This window comes from Pteropus medius, unplaced genomic scaffold (assembly GCF_902729225.1).
Source record: "Pteropus medius unplaced genomic scaffold, Ma_sr-lr_union100, whole genome shotgun sequence".
NCBI classification, from domain to species: domain Eukaryota; kingdom Metazoa; phylum Chordata; class Mammalia; order Chiroptera; family Pteropodidae; genus Pteropus; species Pteropus medius.
Window position 1 is genome coordinate 1,345,970 of NW_024356249.1, and position 7,342 is coordinate 1,353,311.

Sequence of the window (7,342 nt, forward strand, 5' to 3'; positions counted from 1 at the left end):
CGTCTTCCCGTCTTCCCCCTTCTCCTCTCATCACCTTCCTTTTCTCCGCCCACTACCTTTTTTCCTTATTTCTTCACTTCTTTCCACCTGAATTATACTTGTTTCTTCTCTGATCATTTTTACCTCACTGTATTAGAAGGGAGGAGGGCAGAAGGAGAGGAAAGGAATTCTAGGCTTCCTATTTTTCCTTTCTTACAGGCACCATACCGCTGTTGGAGAGTATCTGTCGATCCGTTATATATAAAGCACTCAACATCAAATTAGTGATGTAAAGGGCTTATTCAAAATAGAAGAAAACACTAGACCCTCAATAGCAAAGTAAATAGAGAACATACACAGAAACTCAATGAAGAGGAAATGCACATGGCTATGTAAAAATATTCGACTTCCTGAGTAATCAAAAGCCATGGAAATTACAAAGAACTATCACTAGTCACCTAGAAAATGAACAAATCTTTTTAAGTAGTCATATTCGCTGATGACAAAATGAGACAGACACTCTCACACACTCCTACAGGGAAGGTAAACTCGCAGAACCTTACTAAAAAACAAAGCGGCATCCTTATTCTGTTTGTTTCCTTCTTAGCACTTATTTGATGATCCTCACTTGCTAATTATCAGCTTATCCCACTGGAATGTAAACTCCATGAGAGTAAGAACTTGGACCATCTGGTCACCGCTGTATCCCCACTGCCTAAAATAAGATGTGGCACAAAGAGCCACCATTCAGTAAGTAACTGTTCAGTGTGATGGGGGACAGGGCACTCTACCCCAAAGTACCCCAAAGTGTGGCACCTTGGCATACTGCACATTTTAAGCCGAAGGAGTTTAAGAAAACAGAAGAAGGACAGACCTCCTCCCCCATCTCACCCTTCTTCCCTGACAGGTCGAAAAGCCCTCTCATGTCTTCCTCTCCAAAGACAAAGGGACATCCGGAAGAATCCTGAGGAACAGCCCCTGCTGTGTCTCCCGCTCAGAAAGTTACCTCTGAACTCCTTATACTACCATGCTCCTCTGCTCGTCATCGAACCTAGCGTTCAGTACTCAGGTCTGTTTCTTTGGGTCTTCAATTCCTTATGAAGGCTCCCATGTCATGTAAAACCTATAATAAATGTGTAATGTTTTTCCTGTTACTCTGTCTTTGTCTAGTTTAATTTCCAGACCCAGCCAGGGACCCAAAGAGGGTCAAGGAAAACTTTCTCCTTCTCCTACGTTAATTGTCCTCACTAAGAACTTTTGCTGATATGGGAAAATCTCAAAATACAATGTTAAGTCAAATCAGCAAGATAAAAATACATAGGTAATTGCTATTATCCCAATTACATTCAAACATAAATATAAATGGCAAAAAATACCAATAGAAATTAACTCACACAAAAAATTTTAAGTAGTTCCCTCTTGGTTGTAGGTTTAGCTTTTAAATTGCAATGTACTTTCTAAGTTTTCTAAAATGAATACAAATGATTTTCTAAACAGTCATTTAAACAAAAAATTTTTATGACTATATGTGCATGCAAGAGACCAAGAAAAAAAATGTTTTCGCAGAAGATTCTAGTTCTTTTATGACTCCCCTTGTAACCACACAGACTTCATTTCTTTAAGAAAGCTTTTCTGATTCAAGCAGGCTTTGCCTGCTATAATGGCAGTGACTCACTTGCTTTTCAGCCCTATCCTTCCATCTTTTTACGCCTGCTCCCTTCATCATTAAGCCTTAGGACATAAGGTTCCCACCAGTGTCAAATCTTTTAAGAATAAAGCCTCAGGTCTAAGGATCATGAGGATAATAAGTTTTGGTTAAACTAAGGATAACATCATCTTGGCTTTAGGTATGTTTCAGCCTCAGCCACAGCAGGCCCAGACAGGATGACGCCATGGCTGATTCCAGAATCAGATGCGATGATCAATTACCAACCCCACCTCCAAATCAGTAGCACCTACCACCCCTATACAATCTATCCCCTCAAGACTCAGAGGGCCAGGTCTTTGAAAAGTAGTTCACCTGTGTCTCCAGCACTTGCTACTCCCTAAAATAAATCTTTACTTTCTTTGCTGCAAACTCTGTACGTATCTCATTGGACTTGACGTACGCAGGCAGATGGACCCCTTTGCTTCGGTAACACCTTTAACCACAGAGATCCCTTTCTTGACCTAACTTTACTCAAGCTCCTCTGAGCTCTCTGATGGACTAGGCCCAAGCTTGGGCTTCCCTCTGCCCTTACAGAGTCCAGTTTGAGCAAGAATCCTGCTAAGTTAGTTTAGCAAAAACCCCCCACCTTTGGTAGCAGACCACCCTGGATATCTCATCACCGTGGCCTGACTTCACCAAGAATTCTGTTGAGTCATCCTAACAAGAATTCCTCTTATCGATGATATTTTCTCTAAGTAATTTTCCATTCACTGACCACCCCCCACCCTCCACCTGCTTCTTGACTATAAACCCCTACTCATCCTTGATGGAGTCAGGAGTTGAGTCAAACCTACTACCCTATTCCAAGATGCCCACTGCAGTGGTCTCTACATTCATCAAGACACCTCTCCTCCAGTCCCTTGAATAAAGTCTACCTTACTATTCTGTAACAAGTGTCACTAAATTTTTTCTTTAACACCACTATTGGTTAAAATTCCTCTCAAGGCAAGAAACATCCTTCTCACCAGCAATAGTAAGGCTAGTGCCAGGGAGCACAGCTACCCATGAATCAGGGACACAGTCCAGGCTGGTACATAATGGAACCCAAAGGCACGGGACAATTAAAGGCCACTCCATCTGGTCCCTAAAGCACTCACCATTCACCGAGACTTTAATAAACACCTATATGCTAGGCTCTGTATTGGTTCCAGGCAGGGAAGAACAAGTCTCCGTTTTCCAGTGCTCACAACTGTTAAACCCACAATGTCAATTATACAACTTATGGTTGCAATACAGTGGAAGGAATGTTGAAAAATAAGCCACCAGCTCTGTGAGAGTCCACAAGAATGGACCCAACATAGACCGGAGGCGGCATGCTGGTGCACGGTCAGGGAAGTCTTCCCAGACGGCATGACAGAGTGATGAAGAATGAGGAAGAGTTGAAAAAGGAGTTAAAGAGTCTCACGTGCACATAGATAGGCATAAAAGATACCCAAGTTGTTCAGGAAAACACAGGTAGGCGGTCAGGTATAGATACAGAGCAGGGTAAACGTGGGGCAGTATCTAGAACAAGGCCTCTCAAACGCGAATGTACCAGTTGCTAAAAGGCAGAGAACTTGTGTAAAATGCAGAATCTTGAGCATTACCCCTGACGTTCTGATTAGAGCTGGCTGGGCTGTCATTTTCATCTTTAGCAAGCATTCCCGGGCTTCTAATGAAGGTCAGCACCACATCACACTCTGAGAAACAGTGGTTTGGAGATAAAGGAGAGGGAAGGTGGCAGGTTGGAGATAAAGGATGGGGAAGGTGGGGGAAGTTCAGAAAAGATCAGAAAAAAACTTTGAATCCATGCTAAGGACTTTAGATATTATGTTGAAGGTAATGAAAACCTTGAAGGGATTTAAGCAAGTGAGTGAAATGATTATATTTGAACTGCAGAAAGATCACTTTGAAGCAGAATGGAAAATGGACTGGATGAAGCTAAAGAGAGCCAGTAGGAAGTTGTTGCCATAATCTCTAGGCAACTAAAGGAATAAAGGAGCAACAGAGAGATGGTGGATCTGGGAGATCCTTATAAAATAGAACGTGGTAACACTTGGTGATCAATTGACTGTAGGAAGGGAGAGAGGAGGAACCAAACCAGGTTTGTACTTGGGCGACTGAGTGGATAATGATTTCAGTCATTAGATTTGGAGTGCAGGTTTGGGGGGGAAAGGTAGTATGTGTAGTTTAGGAGACACTAAGTTTGAGATGCCTGTAGAGCATCCAGACAGAAATGATCAGTGAATATCTGGATTTAGCGGTTTGAAGCTTGGAGAAACTATCTGGGTGGAAGATATAAATTTGGAGTGATAGCGATTTGGGACCCGGTGTGAAGAAGGTCAAGTTTGAGTACAGACAAAATCACCCAAAGGTAGGGAGTGAAGCGAATGCCAGTAAGTACGGGAACAATCTAAGAGTCAGTCCATAGGTATGTTTCAAGGCCAACCGTGACCCAATAGAACTCCGTCTTAGTCACAAATGATTTGTAGATTATAAAAATAATGTGGAAAAAAGCAGGCAACCTAGTGTATTGTAAAGAGCACCAGGTCAAAGGTCCTGAGGCCTAGATTCTAATCCTGGCTTTGTCACTTACTGGCAGTGAGAGCCTGGGTAAGTCATTTAACCTCCGCGCTCGTCCTCATTAGTAAAATGAAGATACACCAGCTGCTCTGATTAACTCATTAGGCTTAAGGACCACATCTGATAGGGCTGTGAATACACTTTCCTCATTAGTAAAATGAAGATACACCACCTGTTCTGATTAACTCATTTGGCTGTAAGGATCACATCTGATAGGGCTGTGAATGCTCATGGTAAATTTTTCTGTAAGCATTTAAGTTGACATCACAATATGCACTATATTAGTTAACAGTGTATACTCCTTCCAAGTACCCCAAACGGAATTCTTCCCCAATGTAAATTTTATGTTCCAATTAACATTTCTCATCTGAAAAGCAGGTTTTTCTCCCCCAAAGCACTGCTAAATTCTAATTGTATTCGACCTCCTCACCTGCAAGGTGGGGGTTTTCTCACTAGACAGTGAACCCCTCGGGCAGGTTCTGTCTATGCATCTCTAGCAAACAGAACCAAGTAAAGCACCTGGAATGAATGAACCCATCGCTCAATCAGAAACTATTCGCCCCATTTTGCAAACGACTAAGCTGAAGCCCAAAGGAATAGAGTAAGGGTCACACGAATTAGCGACATCTCTGGGACCAGAACCCAGGACGGCTGATCTCCACAGGGACAACAGGGTTCCCGCCATCCGCACGGAGTCCTCTTCTCCGCGACACTCGCGCTGGGCCCTCGCGCCGCCGCCCGCACCCGCCGCCCGGACGCCGGGCCCCCGAGGCCAGGTCCCCACAGCCTGCGACTCCCGCAGCTCCACCCCACGTTCCCGGCCCTCCGCCCGCGCCTAGTCCCAGCTTCCCGCGCTCCGCACCCCGCCCGGGTACCGCCGCACTCACCACCGCCGGTCCCGCTCACCGCCCTGACTTCCGGTGTGCTCCCTCAACAGTCCGCCGCTCGTTTAAGGGAAACCGCTGCCGCCGCCCGCGCGTTCCGCCGCGGGTCCCTGACGTTCAGGGAGGGCGCGGTCTTCGGGGGCCGCCACCTGCGGACCACCTTAGCTTTTCGTTCACTCATTCATCCATCCATCTATCCATCAGTCGCTCAACCATATTTTATGGAAAGTCCACTAAGGCAAACACTGTTTTAGGACCTGTCGCTACATCAGAAAATACCGAACAGGACAATTTTAGACAGTGATAAGGACCGCGAAAGAAACGGAAGAGATGGTATAAAGGGAACGAGATGGGGGAGAAGCATTTTAAATTAGGCAAAGTTAGTCCTGAGTAAGGGGCGATTAATCTGAGACCTGAAAGGCGAGAAGGAGCAGGCGTCAGTGTGGGCGAAGCAGAGGGAGCCCAGGAATACGGGGTAGCGATGAAGCTGGAGGTGGGCAAGACAGGCCATGGTGATAAGGAATTCCGTCCCTATACCAACTGAGTGCTGAATGGGATTCAGAAGGGGAACAATGTGATCTGGTTTATGTATTAAACATCTCTCTGGACATAATATGATGGATAGATTCTAGAAAGCAAGAGACCACACAGAATCCAGGGCCAGTGCTGACCACCAGACAGCAGTTCTAATTTTCTGTCCTCCTACCACCTGCCTCCTTCACCTCATCTCCAGACTCTCAAGCCAATTAGTCCAGGTTTCTTTCTTTCCTTTTTCCATCTATCACTCTGTCAACTCAACATTTTCTAAGTGTTGTGTACGTATGTGCTAGGCACTAGGGATGCACTCATATACAGCATCCCTCATGGGTCCTGCCCTTATAGAGTTTGCAACCTAATTTCTCCATTTACTGGCTGTTATCACAGTTCAGCTTCTCCCTCTGCCTAGTCAAGCTTCCTTTTCTCTTTTTCACAGGTATAGATTCTTAACACTAAACACTATGTGGTCGACAAATAATATCCCCAAAAATGTCCATGTCTTAATCCTTGGAACATATGAATACACTCCAGGTGTGATTAAGTTCAGGCCTTTGAGATGGGATGTTTATCCTGGGTTATCCAGGTGAGCGCAATGTAATCACAAAGGTGCCTATAACAAGGAAGACAGATGATTTGGGGTGGAAGGGAGGGTTGGAGAAGATGGTAAACTGCTGGCTTTGAAGATGAAGGAGCCATAAACCAAAGAATGTAGGTAGGATTTAGAGTAATGAAATGTTCTAAAATTGGTCGTTATGGTCATGCCACTCTATGAATATACTAAAAACCACTGAATTATAAACTTTAAATAGAATTGTATGGTATGTGAATTATGCCTCAATAAAGATTTTTTTTTTTTTTTAAGAGAGAGATGTCTACTTTTTCCCCTAGATAGAATCATAGGTGCACATAATACCTGAAACTGCTACAACTGTTCTTCAGCCACAAAGAGAATCAGCTTGGGGCAAAAGCAACTCACAGAGGGTGGGAGGGAAAAGATGGAAAGAACCTGGGTCCTTGATGGCATCATTTAGCCAAATGGTTATTACCATGCCTGGAGCTTGCTCAAATGCTGGACATCCCACTATGTGGAATAAGAAAATCCCTTATCATTTAAGCCAGTTAGAGTCAGAGAGTTCTGTTCTTTGAAGTCAACGGCACCTACTTGATAAACTACCAGCCACAAGTTACTGATGGGTAGGAGACACAGTGAGGACAGTGTTTTTAAAAAAGACGATATGGTTTTAAGGGGGGAAAAAACAGGTGAAAAAATAGATAGCAGAAAGGAGCTAGTTGACGTGAATGGAATGATTAACCTTTTCTTGTTCCTAAAATCATTCTCCAATTTCTTCTTTGGACCCATGCTCATTTTTTATAGATTCATTAACAATAAAACAGAGCTGAAGGTTCAGAAAAACTGAAATAAAGCTCATATTACCATGAATAGCCTCATACATAGCATCTCAGATGAAATCTGTTTGTGGGAATAGATGCTCCCCAGTCAGAAGTTCTATCATGGAAAATTATGTACAAACTCTTTTAACATTCATTTTGCTTTATTTGCTTATTTTATGCACACAGATATTTCTTTAGACTACTTTGTTTCTGCTCAGAAAAAATATGAAATGGTATTCTTATGGTATTTATGCTTAAAATCTCTTCTTTATTGTGACCT

The 7,342-nt window shown here is 43.5% G+C and overlaps 1 protein-coding gene across 5 annotated transcripts in view; it reads right to left on the reverse strand.

The window, feature by feature from the left end:
* The window catches only part of AGK (acylglycerol kinase), a 75,212-nt gene extending 69,967 nt beyond the window's left edge, over positions 1–5,245 (reverse strand). The window contains exons 1-2 of one of the 5 annotated variants that reach the window (XM_039860961.1): positions 5,137–5,176; positions 986–1,102 (exon numbers count right to left, since the gene is read on the reverse strand). The gene's annotated coding sequence lies outside the window, so the exon portion shown is untranslated. Of the gene's footprint in view, positions 1–985; positions 1,349–4,679; positions 4,775–5,136 lie in introns of those variants that run through there. The other 4 variants (XM_039860960.1, XM_039860962.1, XM_039860959.1 and 1 more) reach the window with 4 other exon arrangements.
* Positions 5,246–7,342: the final 2,097 nt, after the last annotated feature.